We start from the raw sequence: 19082 nt of genomic DNA on the forward strand, positions 1-19082 counted from the left end.
GTTTCCTCCCACATTCCAAAAACATGCATGGCAAGCTCATTGAACACTCTAAATTGTCCCTAAGTGTGAGTGTGAGCGCGGATGGTTGTTCATCTCTGTGTGCCCAATGATTGGTTGGCTGAACCAGTTCAGGGTGTCCCCCGCCTCCTGCCCGAAAACGGCTGGGATAGGCTCCAGTGCCCTCCGTGACCTTTGTGAGGGTAAAGAGGTTCAGCAAATGGATGGATGGATGGATGGATGGATGCAATGGGGCCTTGTAGTCCCTCTATCATGCATGAATATCTTTGCACAGAGAGAATTGTTGCTACAGCTGCACAATCTAATGAGCACAAAAACAACAAAGGTACCAATAAAATCTGGTCACAAAGATAATTTTCACTTGTGACTGACCCAATCCAAAGTTTTAAGCAAGCTTCAACAATGCAGTACAAAATGTAGTGGTTTGTAGCACGCATTAAGTCCTTTTAAAATGCGTAACGAGATAGGTCTCTCTTCAGAGATTTGATGAGATGATTGATACACAAGAGATCACAGGTAAAGAAACAGGAGGTTTGGTTTCATTTTGTCCAAACATCCAATCAATTTGTCAAGTTGGGAATTTACCAAAAACTCAAGCATGAAATATACATGAATGATTGGTGCAGACTTGTTTTGATTTAAAACAAAGTTAAAATCCCGAATTTAAAAAGCTTGTTGATTATTTAACTAATCAAACCCGTGTTTATTTTTTATGAACGAGTCAAGTAATAGGAGAGGAAGGAGTCTACTTTTTTTCACCACCCCCCACAAAAAAATAAAAAAAAATCAGACCAAATGTCAGCGCAAAAGCAGTTGAGTCTGCATACTGTTCTGCTGTTTTTGAAATAGCCTACATCATCCAAAATCTAAGAAAAGAAGTGCACGTGGTGCATTCATTTTCCAGCGTCTACGTCTCAACTCTATTGGAAGCCCTTCAGGGAAAATAGAAAATGTGTTTATTTTGTGTTACAAGCATATTATCACATTAAGAGAATGATGAATGTATTGTAATTGGATTGCTTTTATGTGGACAAAATTTAAGTATCACTGTGACGTTAGTGGAGTGTTTCCGTGGGGGGTATCTGGAATTAGTCTCATTTTGGCCTGTAACTTAGCATGAAACGGGATCATACATCACCGAGACTGTTTGCTTTAACCTTGACACAAAGAGTAAAACACCAGCAAAAGTTGTTGACTGTTAACTTAAGCAAGCAGATCCAGAAACAAAACTAATTTGTACCAAAGTATTCATCATTCATCTGCAGAGCGGTATTCATACTATATGTTGTTTCAGTGCAGTTCTCTGACCTTTGACACTTGGCCCAGAGAGATGCAAATCCCCAAAGAACATAATGGCTCCCTTCCTGTGTAAAAACTAGGCCGTAAAGGACGATAATTAGGGTTGTCATGGCGACAGGGTCCAGCAAACTGATGGTGCCATGATCGCTCAGAGAACTTCAAACGCTATCAAAGCTCCTGCCGGGCCAGTACAACAGTTCTGGTTTGAATTAGCGGCAGACTTCCACGGCCGCTCTTTAAATTCAAGATCAATATGGAGGACCCCCTTCCAAAAAGAAGACTGACGAGGGAGAAAAGGGCCCGTGCTGGAGTTCTGGTCCAGACAGACCCAGGGTTCTGGATTTCATTAGAGACAATTATCTTATCTGTTTCATCTCACTGCTGCCCCAAAGGTTGGCAGGCGGACCAGCGGGCTTTTTGCAGTTTGAGAGGGCCCACAGCCAGCCGGAGGCCTGTGGACGGGGTCTTTTAAACACTCGTGTCCCTGCTGCTAGTGATCAAATATTTTCGTGCTTTTGTGAATAGATTTCCTTCTTTCAACCCCACAGGACACTAAAAACACAACATGGCTGCTGTGGATATTCTGGGATGTTGAGCATTTGAAGAGAATTCAGGCCATCGTTGTTAGTTTTGCTCACAGTCGAAGCTGCTTGCGCACGTCCGCACTTGTGTCGGGTTTCTGGACGCTGTGTACGCACGCCACTGGTACCTGTCAATACCGTAGTTGAGTCCGGTATTTTTGTATCTGTAAATTTATAATATCGAACATTTATTTTTAAAATTTATTCAGATTGTTTTACCTGTGTAAACTGTTTTTTCTTTTCTTTTCAATGCTTTGAAACTCATAGTCACAGACTTATTCAAATTATTACATAGTGCCTTTTCTCACTCTTCTAATGTCAAAAAATGGCAGACTATAGAATAACCTCACTTTGCAAAAAAAAAGAAGAGTCAAGAGCGTCAAAAAGTTTTCCAAATAATATCCAAACCATGCTTGCTTTAAGCTGTTAAGTTGTCACACACAATCGACGCTTCATGTAAAACTGATAAAAAAAACAAAAAATATAAACACGCAAATCTTCAACCAAAACATGTAATTCGATTTCAATAAAGTCTGACAGCATCATGGTAACATTTAATATAGTGAAATGCCATAGACCGGCCAGCAGAAATAATCACAGACATTACAAATGCCACCCTGACCAAATAGGGGTCCCAAGCAAAATTGTCTTTGCATGGGTACGTATTCTCTTTTGTTGACTTTTAAAGTGCTTGTCGCAGCATTAAAACGTGATTTACAAAGTTCTTGATGTTGTGAAAGTAGCCTAAAATGCACCATGTGGCTTTTGTAGCAAGTGTGTAGAGTATGTGATTCTGCCATCCCTGAGTGTGTTTTCAGCTAATTAATGATTTTAAATAAAATTAAATATTCAGCAAGACGTACTACACATATTGTATATTTAAATACAAGACGTTTAAAAAAAAAAACATTGCTAACCCTCATGCTAAAGTCAGTGCAAAATCCCATTGATAGGCTAACAGGGAAATTAGCATCGACTTTATGACAGACATTCCTTACAAAAATCATGTACAAATGCTGTAGAAACAAATCCACACACGTAACAATGTATTCCAAGGCACAAATTCTTCATAGTCTTTGAAAAGTGAGTTATTTTAGTCACGCTCAATTGCAACTTCTTATCTTATTGTGTGAACTTCATCCAAGAATGGCGCCACACTGCACCTAAGAGACCAACGCACATGTATTTGTTTTGATTTATTTATTTTTGTAAATGCTATTATTTTAGAGGGCGGCCCGGTAGTCCAGTGGTTAGCACGTCGGCTTCACAGTGCAGAGGTTCCGGGTTCGATTCCAGTTCCGGCCTCCCTGTGTGGAGTTTGCATGTTCTCCCCGGGCCTGCGTGGGTTTTCTCCGGTTGCTCCGGTTTTCTCCCACATTCCTGGCAGGCTGATTGAACACTCTAAATTGTCCCTAGGTGTGAGTGTGAGTGCGAATGGTTGTTCGTCTCTGTGTGCCCTGCGATTGGCTGGCAACCGATTCAGGGTGTCCCCCGCATACTGCCCGGAGACAGCTGGGATAGGCTCCAGCACCCCCCGTGACCCAAGTGAGGATCAAGCGGTTAGGAAGATGAATGAATGAATGAATATTATTTTAGATATTCTTCTTTTACTTGAGATTTTTGACATATTTATTTTCGCTTTGTCCTTTTATTTATCCGTTTATTCAATGTTGGATTCTTAAGATAAGGAATTTTATTTCCTCAAAGTATAAGGATGACATTGCAGACATTGCAATAACTACGAGACCTGAGGTCCCAGGTTAGCATAAGATATCCCAAGACTTGTGAAAATCAAGAAAAAACAATAACATAAGGCAAATGAATATAGTAACGAGATAGGGGAGATGTGTATTCACAATTTGAATGTGTGCAAAGATGCAAGGCCTCAAAGGTGGAAATGTAATAGAATGAAAATGCAAGACGCTTGATTTTAACGTTATTTTTACAAGGTAATTTTGTACTTGACAAAAAGCTTGGAGAGTTCACGGATAAATTATTCAATGTGAAGGGATGAATAGGCATGAGGCTACAATGACAATTTTGAGTATTAGCAGTTGAATAAATATTAAGTTTAGAAGTCAATAAATAATTGTTTAATTAATCATGAATTCAATCTCATTCAAAATAATTTGTACTATATTTTTTTCCATAATCATATAACCCTAATACAGTATATACACTGTGCTCTTTGGGAAAAGCAACCATTGCTGTTGGAGACCATAGTACTTGTTTGGGACCTTCTCTGCCTCTTCTTCTTTCACAAAAAAACCCATAAATGCAATAACTTAAAGCTCTGCAATACAGTATAGTGTTGACGTGAACAATGAATTTTGATATAGCAGTGGTTCATATTACCTGGCAATGAAATTGTTGTTCCAAGAAAGGTTTAATTGTTTTGTTTCAAATGATATCTGACTGCTTGCTGTTGCTCAGCCGAGGTAGATGAATCACTCTCTCATCTGGAAGTGTTTAAATTGTCGAATAGATTTGCTGTCTTATGGAGACATTAGCACAGAAGATACAATTTTGGTAATCAGGTAAGCTACACTGCCACAGTTACAGCTTAGACTAGAGTGGCTTGCTCAGGGGACGATGCCCTGCCTGGTCAGATTGGAGTCGGGGGTGGGGAGTGGAGGTAAATAAGCAGAGAGGGGCATGAGGCCCAGGACCCGGAGCCTGAAATTGAGAAGCCTCCTCATCAAGGGTTAGGGATCACTGGCCTAGACTTCCCTTCATCAACACCAAGCTGGGAAATGCAGAGGACAGCGGAGGTCAGCACATCGCCTGCTGTGCGCCTGTTACCATGGCAACCAACCCAGAGGCCAAAGAAAATAGATGACAAGTGCAATAATATGAGGTGAAATCACAAAGATCACTTGACTGCACGGTTTGCAGTTTTGACTCTCAAGGCTCCAAACTCCACCCGCGCCGCTCCCAAAAAAAGTGCCTTCAGGAAAAATGAGTCAGTGTGGTGGCGGATTTCGTCCACACTTCCAGAAAGCAGGAAGCCTTGAGGGACATGCTTGGGAGAGTCTCCACGAGCAGCATTTGAGAGATTCCAGTCCACTTCCACAGTGAGATATTTATTTTCCGGTTCTTTGTACTGGGTACCCTGCAGATGGAATCTCAGATCCTCTTGAAGGGGAAATTTTCTGACTTATTAACTGTCAACAGTTCATAACCTCAGAGGAGCTATTTAACGTTCTCCTGTGGTCGCACCAGGGAAGTTCGTGTTTGATTTGGACTGGTAAGTTATTTGAGTGTTTTCGCGCTCCACCCTGCCCACAAGTGCAACATACAAAACAAAAGCTGTAATCAGCTTTGACATTAGAACCTTATGAAAAGATAAGGATAATGTGCTCATTTGAGTTTGAAATCACACATGATTATCACATTGAACACAGCGTTCAACAGTATGACAATACAACAATGCAACTTAATATTGGAAGAACCTGCTTTCAGGTTAATAAGCAACACTCGTCTCATCCCAGACTGTCTTTGGTTGTTCTGCTCTTCTCTTAGCCTAGATGTTTTATTAGGGTTGGTGGAATGGTGTTGGCGGTGCCACTAAACCATTTATCACCAGCCAAAAACAACCATGATGAATAATTGAGTCCAGATGTAGGTGGTTCATGCAAGATAGCAAGGTTCATTTCCTGTCTGTGCTTTGTAAGACAACCTATTACACCTCCCAGGCAGCTGCCGGCAACATGGGCCCAGCCTGGACATCAACACTCCTCAGGTGTCAGCGTCGGAAGCACTCAACACACACAACTTCAATCTCTATTCTGCAGCTATTCACCCAACAATTATTAACCTATACTGTACAGCATTTTATGCAACATTGCAAACATACAAATCACTTCATTGTGAATACGGAGTTTACCGTGGCCTTTCACCACAATGCCTGCCACCAACAGTCGGATGAGTGACTTCAATGACGGTGGAGATACTAAAGTCCAGACAGCTAACATTAGTGGCTAACACATGTTATCAAAGCTAAACTGTTATCCTTTGACAGTTTACAAAATTGCTTACATTCTCTTTATACAGTATTAGTGTGGCATGTAAACAAGGTAATAGATAGAAGCGCCTCACCCATCTTTGAAGTTTGAGAGTGTTTTATAATTTTAACTTAATATATAATTATTCATACACTGCTAAACTGTAGTAGCTTTTACACTTGCAGGAGAGTAAAAATTCTTCGGTACTGACTTACTAAAGGTTTGCGCATGTTACCACAGGCGCAAAATTGACTGAAACAGATGTGGAAGCTGATGATCGCAGGATTGCATCTGACTAACTGACTACATTCCCGCTTAGTTCTTTTTGGAAATTGTGAGAGTATGTGAATAGATGAAGGCAGCGCATGTTGAGACGTCTGAAAAGTGCAGATGAATACCAGCTCGCCATGAGCAAAAGTTATCTCCACATATCTTCCATTCAGCATTGTGATTTTAGAGCTGAAGCTAAGGGGTGACTTTGCGGCAGTCACAAGAAGGAGTCATGTCCTATCTTCCATGGCATTATTTTTAACTCTGCATTTGTTTGTGTCTGGGTGATGCCCAAAGTTTTGAACGCAAGGTTGTGCAAATTTGGCGCACATCTAATGGGCCTGCACATAAGATTAAGATTAAGATATCCTTTATTTGTCCCACAAGTGCTTACTTGAAGGTTTGTATTGCCACCCTCAGTTTCAGTTTACTGCACTTAACACAAAGAGAATTAAATGCTGTATATTTAACAAAACCACATTAATTTTAGTTTCCAAACTATCACTGGTGTAACGAAAATGCAAAGCGCCATTGATGGGCTAACAGAACTAGCAACAATGTTGTGGTATTCATAAAAGCGGTCATTAGGGGGGAAAAAAAAGCACAAAATGTTGAATTCTTTCCATTTTTCTCTTATATGTAATTCTGCACATTTTGTTGTTGTTTTAGCTAGCAAAATATTGAACAGTGCTATTTTTCTTATTAAAAGCACATTACAAATATTTTTGTTGGTGTTTTTTGGGGCACTGCAACGGCATATCCATTCATTTCAATGGGTAAAGAGGAGTTCATTGACAAGACACCCAAGAACCTGGAATGGATTTTCCTGGATCGTTACACTCCTTTTATCAGCTTCATTTTTTTGCTTATATGCTCATATTAAAATGAATCAGTTACATATGGAAACACAATTTGCTGTAGTTTACTTGCAAACAGCATTCTTACATAAAGCAATGTGGTCCCCAGTCAAGGTGAGGGTTAATGTAATTACTACATAACTGTGATCAAATGTAACCTAAAGAGTTTCTAACATCACGCACACATACACTTGCACCCAGTAGCAGTTGCGTTGTTTATTTTACATGCTAAAAGATGTGGAAGGCCATAACTCTGAGGCTGCCTTAAAAGCATTCTCTTCCGGGGCCCTTGGGCTCCATGTGGAAGTCATTAAGCCCTCCATGCAGGTGACTGACACTGAGTGACCACTCCTCACGAGCCATACGTGCGATAATGAAGCACAGTTTCCTGGTTAATTTTACATTATTTGACAAAAAAGTGGAAGTTTTGTTTTGTTTTTTAAACTGCTCCATTGACACAGTTATCTAATGAACTGTACCTATTGTACGTCATGGAAGCTTTGGAGCTTTTCACAGTCATTTTGTCCAATGACAAACCTCGTCACGCTTAGATTTAGAATGAGTGACATTGACCTACATATCTGCAGGTGGGACCACTGCAACGGTCTTTCAAACTGAATTTAGTTTTTCGTTCTCTGTGCTGAAAGGGGTATCCATCAAATTCTGCACTAAGGGGAATGGGTTTCCGTGGATAGAATTAATCTGGAAATGGATGTCAGGATTGTTTGGAGGAAAAGGTAAATAGTGAAGTCGAACGGAATGGCCTTCGGACTTTAATGTTGTGTTTACGCTGTAATTAGTCTTTTCAGAATGAGCCTGCTGACAGAGAGCTTGAGACTGTGTGGCATGATAGAATAAACTATAAACAGCCCCTGTCTGAAGGATCCTTCAATGCTCATAAACTAAGACGCCTTCTACAAAGTACCGCCTCTCGTTTTCCAAATGGGTGGTCTGACTTTTTCTCGTCAAGCTCTTCCACCCAAACCTCTTCCTTCTACTTGTTTGTTCTCCTGCTTATACTTCGCATTCAACTCAGCTATACAAGTTTACATTTTCCCTCAATTTTTCGCCCTCCTCCCGTTTGACCCTCAAGCTTTGAACATGGATCTGAGTTTTGATTTCCAGTTCACTGCGGGCCCCCTACACTCTGCCCCACTAATACCATTTCTCCATTGCATGGTGCCTACCGTACCTGACTTGAAAATGGCTCTATTCGCTCTCGGGACTTTTCCATTGGCCAAAGCGAGTGCAGCTGCTGGTGACTTCTTGGTTTTACAGATATATCATCACTGCTTGACACACATTTTGTGAGGAATACAATAAAAGTCCAAATTTGGCAACGACTGCCCAATCATTAATTGAATTAAATTTGCTACTCTTATTGCTTGATCCATTCAATAAGAACAAATGACATCTAACAGTATTATTGTTCTCTTGTTAGATATATGAACATTATGCATGCACGTGGACAAAATGACAAAAAGCATACAAAAATTGTAGTAGTTCTTTAGTTGAAACCATTTCTGAGTTGTGTCTGGATTTCCTCATTCAGATAAGTGTGCATGTACAGGATCTCTTTCCTCGCCATCATGACTCTCTCAACGGGCAATCACATCCGCTTATGTGACGCATGCTTCTCATCGGATATTAATGAAGACACCAATGCATTTAACATCAGTCACCACTGGATTATTTACCGTAATACACTTTGCAGTCAGCAGCAAATTGATTCCTTAATTAAACAGCCAAATGCTAATCCACTAACAAAAACTCTGAAGCTGCAATACTACACACTCAACTTTTTCTCAATTTCTAAGGCTGTTATTTTTCTGCTCTCGGTCTCCTGTGAAATAAAATGTCTCATTTCAAACAGAAACACGATGAGAAAGAAATACAAAGGAACTTTGTTTTCCTCCACTATAGTAATTTGTAAGTGTCTCTCATTGGTTTCCGCAGCTTCCCGCGGCAATAGGAGGTGAGTTGAACCACAAGCTACAGCCTACATGAGTTGTGTCACTACGGTGTCCACCTGAGCAAACACTACAAGGAGGTTTTCTGGGGGCAGACCAGCAGGAAAGGAACCGGTGAGGTATAGGTCCAACCGAGTGACAGTCTATGTATAATAACATTAGTCTTCCTCCTTCAGAACACAACGCTCTTGTTTTTTTTTCTCCCGGTCTTTTTCTTGCATGGTATTGCCTCCAATAGCAACACATTCCTGTTATGCCTCACTGCTGTTCCCTGTTTAGAATTCTCATCACAAACGGCATTACACGCACGGATTGGAGCCGCTCAGAGCACCCGCCAGGGAGAGACTGTGGACCCTATAGTTGTCTAAAGCCTGCAGCAGAAAGATGAAGGCGCTCCAGCAGTCATCCTCATAATCAGACTTGCTATGAGTAAGACTTGAACTGTCGATAATCGGAAGAAACATTTATTTTTTTGAATGAGCGATGACCTCACTTTTTCATTTATTTATTCTGACACAAAACTGCCTCGATATCAAAACTGTCTTTGATATACTGGCAAGGATGCGCCTTTCTGACTTCCAAGCGGACAATTTATGATTATGAAGTGGAGCCGCCTTTCAGGATACCACATCTTTATGAAAAGCAGACCTGCTCTGTTCTCTTTCAAGTCGGTCCAAATTTGGCACCAGAGAACCGGAGCAGCCGTCACTCATCGGCCTTTCTGGATTTTGTTGACTGACACTAGAGCATGTTAAAGAACAGAAGGTACAGCAGAGTGTTACCTGCGCACACAGTATTCTGAACTCTAAAGAGGGAAGAGGACAGCAATAATCACTTAAGTCTGCTTGATTTGTATGGCAGAAACAAGTTATACCAAGTCATGACCTGATTTCAATGACTTTGCTATTAAAACCCTCCCGAAATCTCATATAGCAAAAGACTCTTTTGCAATGACAAAAGAAAATATGTTTTCGAATTTTCTAACCAGTCGCTGTCCTGCTAGCAATTTCTTCAGCTCCACTGACTCACAAGGAGATCTTGTGAAGGCACGCGGCTATTGACAATCTTTCTAAAGAGACTGGTGTTGTTTATCCATCCATTTTCTATACCACTTGTCCTGTTCGAAGACACAGTAAGCCGAAGCTTATCCAGGCTGACTTTGGATGAGAGGTGGCATATACTCGAAACTTGTCGCTAACCAATCGCAGGACATAAAAATAACCATTCACTCTTGCATTCTAACGTATGGTCCATTTCGAGTCTTGTAACCTAACATGCATGATTTTGGAATGTGGGAGGAGGCCGGAGTACCCAGTAAGGAATGAAAATGATCATTTCTTTTGAGAAACAGCACCACTTAAATTTGCATAATATGACTACGATTTCAAGTCGCTGATGGTGTAGTGATTCATTCGCCTGACTTGTGGGCGGGCAGCGTGGTATTGGTTACCATTCAGTGATGTATGGATGTGGGTGGGACTAGTTGTTTGTCATTTTATGTGCCCTGCAACTGACGGGCGACAAGTTCAGGGTGCAGTCTGCCTTTTGGGTGAAATTTCAGGATGAACCTGAAATGCACTATAATGTGGCCTTGGCAGCTAAACTGTATTTGACACTCATTGTATTCAGGCAGTCGAGAGGCAAACAAGCTCATGGTCCAAAATAGGCCTGCAACTAAAACCATAATATGGAAGAAAAAATAAGTCCAATTCATGATGATGCTTCCTTGGCATGCAGTGATGATTGCTATGTTGTTGACTCCAATGGTCGAGATCTATTTTGATTGTGCACACTCAGTCCGGAAAACATGTTGTGTTTTCAAAGAAAACCAAAAGAACATAACTTATTTAAATTAAAAGTGTGGTTTGAAAATCTATCCCACTTGACAACTGGGGGGAAGTCCTGGAGCAATATTGCTTACTGGCCCAAAGGGAAAAAAATATGTGTGTGTGTATATAATTATATAAAATGTACATACATACATAAATATATTGCACACGTAAATAATGAAAATGCAGTCAAACGCTGGAGGCTTACAACAAAGAGCATTGAGAAAAAAAAAATCACACAAATTAAAGCAGGCTGGCTATAATTGTGTGACAAGTTGCCGCTTCCACTCCTGGCACATCAACACCAAGCTAAATGAGGTGACATACAGTTCCAGACGAACTTCAACAACAATTGATCTGCCGTTGATCTCAGTTCACCACAATGTGTCGCGTTTATATATCTACATCTACAGCAGATGATTTATCAGGTCAAGCAATGAAACACTTAGTCAGACCAATGTGGGCAAGTGTGTCGGTCTGGTGGGGTAACACACAGCCGTACTGTGCATTACAGTTGTCATGCGGTGGAAGGCCAACAGCATGCCTTCACTGTGGTGTTGCCCCATTCGCACAGTTACGTAGCATTACGGATCTAGCTGTCACCCTGTTGTTTTCCCCAACCAGGAAATTGTATAGTTTACTCCTAATTACGGGCTATGTGGATTATATAGTAACTCTCAAAAGCAAATGTAAGCATATATTGCCTCCTGCATTGCCATAAATTTAACTTATTAAAGTCCCTATGCTTTCACTGTGACTGCACATAGAAAAGTAAAAAGCGAAGCCTGAACTGTGTGCGTACAGTGACTCGAGTGTAACCGTATCTCAAAAGGATGCACGTTCATTATTGAGCCTTTCAAACAACAGTAATGCCTAATTGGATATTTCCTTCATATTTCAGTGTGGTTAAGTTTAGATAAGCATGACATCCAGCTCCAAGTGCTAAAAGAAAAAAAAACGGTCTCGCCATTTCGAGTTAACTGACCATCACATGTCGAATTGAGTGTCTATCATGACCATCTAAATAATAACATTGGCCAACACATTTTCCCATTTTTTTAATCACGGATGCATGTAAACTGTTCTAGTTTTTTTTGGGGGGGGGTTTGGGGGTTGTGACACTTCATGCACATTCAATTATTGCACATGGTATAATCTGTATTGTGCACGCTTTTATAGGTCAAACTTAAAAACACATTTTTTTATTTTCATGTAAGTAGTTTTGGTTACATTCCCGCATATTGGAATTTCTTCCCCTTAGAGTTTGACAAGCAATTTACATTGTTCTCGTTCCTTGCCTTTTGCAACTATTTTTGGTTTGTTTTCACTTGTTCCTGGTTCTTTGTTACCAGTGTCCTTTGTTGTACTTTGTCTGACTTGCATTCTTTTGATATATATTTTTGTCAAATCTTTTGTCTATGCCTACGTTCATGGAATCCAATTGTCTCCGCAGCATTCCGGGGATCTGACACTTTTGAGGGAAGGTGTAACTCCGAAGTGGCCCATGACAAAAATGAGTTGGCCACCCTGATATGGAGAATTAGACAAATGATTGTTTCCTATGGATTCTACCGAGCAACAATGTCCTGAACAAAAAACGAAACAATTCAGCTTTTTTAAATTTGATGTACCTGCTAGCTAGTTTTAACTTTTATTTCAGTCCTGAGGTTTGCTCATGAATCACAAACTATTATCGACTTTTTTGTGGTTTGTTGCATTGGAAGCAATGAAAAGAGAACTCGGCATAGTAGGTTACTGTGGTTGTACTGCCTGAGGAAAATATCAAGATAATTCAAAATGTATTTTGGAAAAAAAAAGAATAGCTAGCTCAGGTTTTGGTTATTTTTTTTGCATATCATTTGCCGCACAATGTACATCACACAGAACATATGGCCCACGGTCACAACCCGCAAGTGGCGAAATGAGTACTGTAGTTCAGAGCTGGACCTCCTAATGGTTTGCTGGCGTGCAGTGGCAGAAGAAATCTTGTTTCTTGCAAGCCCTAAGGATGTCATCTCAGCCAGCAGTGCAGTCAGGCAACACTTACAAGCACAGCTTGTCCAACCATTTGGAGAGCGGCAGACTAGTTTTATGGTCTTTGTACTGGATGGTGTGAGCGAGGTAAAGACATATAAAAGTGCCTGGTCACTGCAATCAAAGCAAAGAGACAGCAAGCCTGCAACGCCAGAGCTGCAGTGATGGTGATTCTCACAAACACGAGAGGCCAAGTTTCTCCAGCGTGTATCCTCAATGGTGTGGTTACATCGCAAGATTCCTCAGCATCGGTCGGGTCAATCAGTGGCTGAGTTAAAGCAGTTCCTAAAGCTGGACAGTCTTTGAACACAGCAGGAAGAACCCGGGTCTCTTATCTCATTAAACTTGAAAAGGTATATTAATCCTTGAAAGGCTAAGATAACAGCAAGGTTGACACCAGTCAAGGAGACTGACGGTATTGTAAACATTATCTCCTAGGGGTCATTGGTGTTTTATCAAAGAAGACAGGAGGAAAAGTTATGGATTCTTTCTCTGCTCTTAAAAGGATGGGGTTTTTTTTCTAAATCCACCAAGGCAGCTTTTCTTTCCTACTGTGGTATTTACACCAAGATTTTTTTTTTAAGATCCTGGTGACAATTCACATACAGGTGGCATCATGAAAAACACTGCATTTAAAAACAAAAAAGATGTATCACTCATAAAATCCTTTTTTTGGTTGTTGTTTTTATCAAATGTCCAATTAAAATGAGAGTCGTTTTAGTTCCGAACCAAGTTTCATTCAGATTCGACATCTACAATCCTGTATTTAAATTTAACATGGCAATTTCTCCTTGACGTTTTCCGACTAACGGTTGATAGGGGGTTCAGTTCCCATTCACTGAAATCCTTTCAGTGGAAGTCATCATCCGAGATAGAGATGACATGATATGCCACAGGCCACGCAGTGCTCATACTACATGGGGGACTCTCACTTTTTTTGGACTGCAAATGAACACGGGAGAAGAACACTGAAATGTTTCGGGGGGCGGGGGGGGGGGGGGGGGTTCCCCAGAAGCTTGCTTTTGTTCTGTAAAGTTCTTATTTGATTATTCAAAAGTTATGTGTTAATCTGTTAAATAATAAATACAGACGAGCCCAATAAGCTAAAAATAAGATTTATTCACATTCATTTGTGTGGTGTTAGAGTATTAGTGGTCACCTCCCATTCAGAAATGAGAACAGGATAATCCATCTATTTTCCGATCCGCTTTATCCTCACAAGGGTCGCAGCGGGTGCTGGAGTCTAACCCAGCTGTCTTCGGGCAGTAGGCGAAGGACACCCTGAACCGGTTGGCAGCCAATCGCAGGGCACACATAGACGAACAACCATCTGCACTCATACTCACACCTAGGGACAAATTATTTTAGAGTGTTCAATCAGCCTGCCATGCATAATTTTGGAACAGGATAATATTGTATTCTATTTCCATTCCAGTTCTGGGTTATGCAGAGCTGGAGCATATTCAAACTGATTTTGATCAAAAGGCGGACTACAGCCATTCTGCCATCTGTAACTTCCATAGTATCCCTTCACCAATTTATTGATAAATGCCAATAATTCTGCTGATTTTGTAAAGCTGATTGTTTGTTGATGCAACTTGTGAAAAATAGAGGAACGTACTTGATAGGAACTAGCAGAGGCACTCTTGATGAAGTTACAGTGAGTTGGTGACCTGAAGACAAACGTGACTGTAGTGAATTTGAGATACAATGCAGGCTTCAACGATGGCACATGAGCAGCAGTCGGACTTCTCTGTTTTACAATTGCTGTAGCAGAAGCTGAAAACATTCTTCTATCGTCAAAGATCAAGTTGTCATTTGCGCTCTGCTTCTTGTTCTGCATTCTGTGTCCTCTGCATACTTGTTTTTTTTTATTCACATTCCTTTTATGAAAGTAAAACGCTTCAAAGCGTTTGCTGAAGTCCATTTCCCCATTCTGCTGTATGCAACTTCCAACAATTTTATCCTGTGAGGTTTATGACTTAATGGCAAATGGCAGCCAATAAAGAACAAAACTCTCGCCTTTTGACAGGCCAATGCATTGCGGGCCACAAACATTCAGTCAGCTTTCGGCAGCACACCCATCTGACATCAGCCCACCTCCCTCCTTCCCTTCTTTCTCTCTTTTTTTTCACGCCAGGACACAAAACACTCTCCTCCGCTGGCTGCCAGTGCTGCACTGTCCCACATCTCAAGCGCAGTTTAACAGCACATGGAAAGAAAAACACCACGTTGGACCACTCGATGCCAGATTCTTGCAAATCTCAAGGCGCACGCTAGAAAGCTGGAAAATTTCCTCTGCTGCTCTAAGCTGTCTGTCATCGTCAACATTGGTGGGCAGGAGTTGGCAGAGTAGAGTTTCACTGAATAAATGTCTTTACTCATTTATCTCGGAATTATGAGGGCACACTCTTATGTGATGTTAAACTCTCAGCATACATTGAGATTTGTGGATAGCTGAGTGTTACCACGGAAGACCGGGATATGTGGTGACTGCTGTTTTACCTTCTGTAGATGCTGCAGTCATAACATAACATCAATCTCCTACATTCTGCGTATGATTGACAGCCATCATACCGTGAATGAACGAAGTACTCCATAAGGCGTGGGCAAACTTTGGCTTCTCAATGACTACATTTCATTTTTAAAATTGATGGATGGGCGAGTTCAGTCAGAAATTAGGTCAGTAAATTATCGCTGGTAGCGGGACGAAATGTCCAATGGCACAGTTTGGTAAATTTCAATTTTTTTCATAAACTGAAACAATTGCTCTGTTCTTTTGTGTGTGTGTTATGGTTTTACAAATTGTTGACCAATGACTTTCCCGCTTATCCTCACAAGGGCCGTGGACCTGGTGTAGCCTATCCCAGCTTCTTCGGGCAGAATCCTGCACCTTTGCACTGCGAGGCAGAGGTGCTAACCAGTCGTCCACCGCACCGCCCTTTACAGAGCATTTAACACCTCATAACAAAAATACAACATAATAAAATGAGTGTATAAAATAAATAAAATGGTTTCTTTTGATGATGCAATAATTCATTTTCATGTTATAACTGTTATTTACAATTAATTTAATTATAATATATTAATTGATGAGAAGAGGAGACGAAGAGGGCAAGTAATGTCTGTTTTACTCTTCACACAAAACTAGGCTCTTCACGCAGCAACAAGCGACCACCCTTCGATCCTTTGATCACTATCATCCCTTTGATCCAACAAGTGTCATCCTCCCACCACTCCCTTAAAGATACAGGTCCCTGGTGAATGTCTGTCCACACAGCCCCCACACGTACTTCTGCCCAAAAAAAAGTCCATAACTGAACAGGTAATCATGAACAATGTCAAGAAAAACCTTCAACGGTGCTGGGTTTTGGCCAGAGAGCTCAGAGGGCGGATGCCCCCACCGCGGTGGCATCGTGCTTTATAAAATATGTATGTATTTTATAAAGCTCTTAGGCCATTCCTCCACCACATGGACTGGCCCCTCGTAGCTGTCATAGCGGGCGAATAACTACTTGGCTGATGGGCGGTCTACTGGACTGGGAAAGGCCATGGTGAGAGTTTGGAATGAGAACAAAATTGTCAGCAACCCCCTAGGACACAGCATGATGAGTGGCAGAAGACCAGGGGCCTTCTGTATCTGGGAGGATTTCCCTTGGAATATGTAATGGATGGCTGCCGACCAGCTCAGTAAGTGAGGTCCGGAGGTCCTCCTTGGCAGCAGATCCGAGACGCGGTATGACCCATTGGAGAGGGTCAACGCAGTTGCTTTCCACGAGGTTGTCCCACAGAGCATCTTTCATGGGATTATGAAATCGCTCACAGAGCTCATTCCCTTGCAGGTGGTATACCACAGTGTGGTGAATCTGCACCCTCAGACCCTCAGTGACTGCTGTCCGGAGTTCTGACGTGATCTGTGGGCACCAGTCATACGTGAGGTCAGGATGTGATGAATTCCCAGGCCACCCCAACTGAGGTAGCAAATGGCAGGGGAACCGCTTCTGGTTATTTGGGGTCCTGTCCGAGGAGGGAGGTAGGGTTTCCACCTGGTCCACGTTGACGTGGTCAAAATGTCCCTCTGGCACTAGAAACATTGTCAATCGGTCTCTGGTATGTCGTTGTACCTTGGCGCGTTGGCATGCCATGCAAGAGCCAGCCGGTCTCCTCACATCCGGCTTAGTGGAAGCCTTCACACCTGGGTGTGTACGGATAAAAATTGCGGCACCGCTAGCCAACAGGCACCATGGAGCGCGGTTTGCCAGTGTAGACAGCACAGTGTGGCATTGGCATCATCAAATGTGATGTCCTCCAGACACAATCTGGTGGCGGCTGTACGGTAGGCTTGAATGTCAGAGTTGGCAGCAGCAACCATGGCAGTTTAATCAAGGCCCAGGTAAATGACCCTCACAACTCTGCGGGGAAGGCAGTCAGAAGCGTAATTGGTCTTACCAGCCAGATCTGGCTGCCGACCAGACCACAGCTCCGAGGTCTTGGCCATGGCAAATGTCACCACGCAGGCAGTGTACTGTCGGCCCTCTAAGAGGAATCGGAAGAACAGGTGGTGAGGAAAAAGCAAAGGAGTTCTCTGTCAAAGGAGCTGTACTTCCTCTTGTTGTCATGGAGCTGCCTGCTAAAGCAGGACAGGGGTTGCCATGCCTCACCCACCCACTGCTCACACACTGCTCCCACCGCAAGGTTTAACGCGTCTGTTCTGAGGGCGATTGGGCCAGTGGGATACAGGTGTGCCTGCAGAGCTGCATTAGTCTCAATGCATCCTTGACAGATATGAACGCTTAGTCCAACCCTGGGAACCAGTCATCTTCCTTGCAGGGCCTCATACAGGGGCCCCTCCTGGTGGCTAGAGAAGTCTTGAATGTGCAGGACAGCACACCGGTCTGAGTCGTGGCATTGTTCAGGCGACAGAAATCGCCACAGGGGCACCGACCATCATCAGTCTTGATCACCATGTGCAGGGGAGAGGCCCATAGGCTGTTTGAGCAGCGAGCGATGCATGAGCATAGACTGGGTTGGGGGGCCTACTGTGGAGATGTGGCGCTCCACGCTGTTCTTAGCCACAGTTGCCAACAATGTGGGCTTGTGGAGTTCAATAAATGGTCTCAAAATTACATGACAGTTGATCTTTTTTAAAATCATTATCGCTTTGCCTGAAGCCAAGAAGATAAGCTTTGCTGCTATACACACTATCAAAATAAGAAATCAAAATTGTTGATTTTGATTTAAAAAAAAAGAAAACCAATTGTTAATCATGCTGTCAGATTTTTACATACAGTCATGCCTTTTATTGTGTAGCGTAACCTTCTCCCAACTCGTTTAACTTTTCTGGGCCGCTTAATTCAAAACAATTTCTAATGTGCATAAAAGCAAATGTGATTCAGTCTAAAGGAAAAGCACATTAAGCCAGATTTGACAGGAAACGCCCATATTTAAGATTTGCTGCACCCAGAGTGCCAATCTGGCACGAAGGTGCATAAATGACGTAATGTGAGAATGCACAGCCAGAAAATTGCCCAATGGTCCCCTCCAATGTACATGGGAGAATTGAGCCCTCATTGATGAAAGCATTGGTTACTGGGTCTTCAAACCAAATTTAGGATAGCGACTTCTGATTGGTTAAACAATGTCAATCATCCGAAACCTGTGAGCCTTTTAAGTTATTTGTGTTGCTTGGTCCAAATTGAATTTGTGTGTAACTCTTTATTTTATCACATTTTCATCCATTTCATTTTTTTTAAATCAAGAGTAAAAGAGTCATTAAAAGAGCAAGTAAAACCTTTACCTGATACAAAATGAAACATTTGGTGCCACGGCGAAGCTCATTACATTATTTAGTCTTCAATGAACACAACATGCATGTTTGTTTGAATGGGGGAGAAAGCAAACTGAATCTGAGCCTTGATTTGAACCCCGAAGACTCTTTATTGTGCGGCAGGTGTGCAACCCATGGCCCCGTTGTGCCTCCCCATTGTTCAAATAAGATGCAAAATAAGTGTGACGGGGATCGGGGTGTTTCTTCAGTTTGTGTTTCTAGCTTGGACTTGAAGCCGACGTGTGCTTCAGTGGTCTTTACTTTGGCATGTGTCCTGCCTCATTACATCCAAATGTGCAATGTTTAGGTGTGCTTGGAGCTTGCATCAGAGAGAGAGAAAAAAGTACGTCTCGGTGATGAAGTCAATGCTGCAAAACTGAAACGTAAAATTCA

This window comes from Hippocampus zosterae, chromosome 5, assembly GCF_025434085.1.
Source record: "Hippocampus zosterae strain Florida chromosome 5, ASM2543408v3, whole genome shotgun sequence".
Classification (NCBI taxonomy): Eukaryota; Metazoa; Chordata; class Actinopteri; order Syngnathiformes; family Syngnathidae; genus Hippocampus; species Hippocampus zosterae.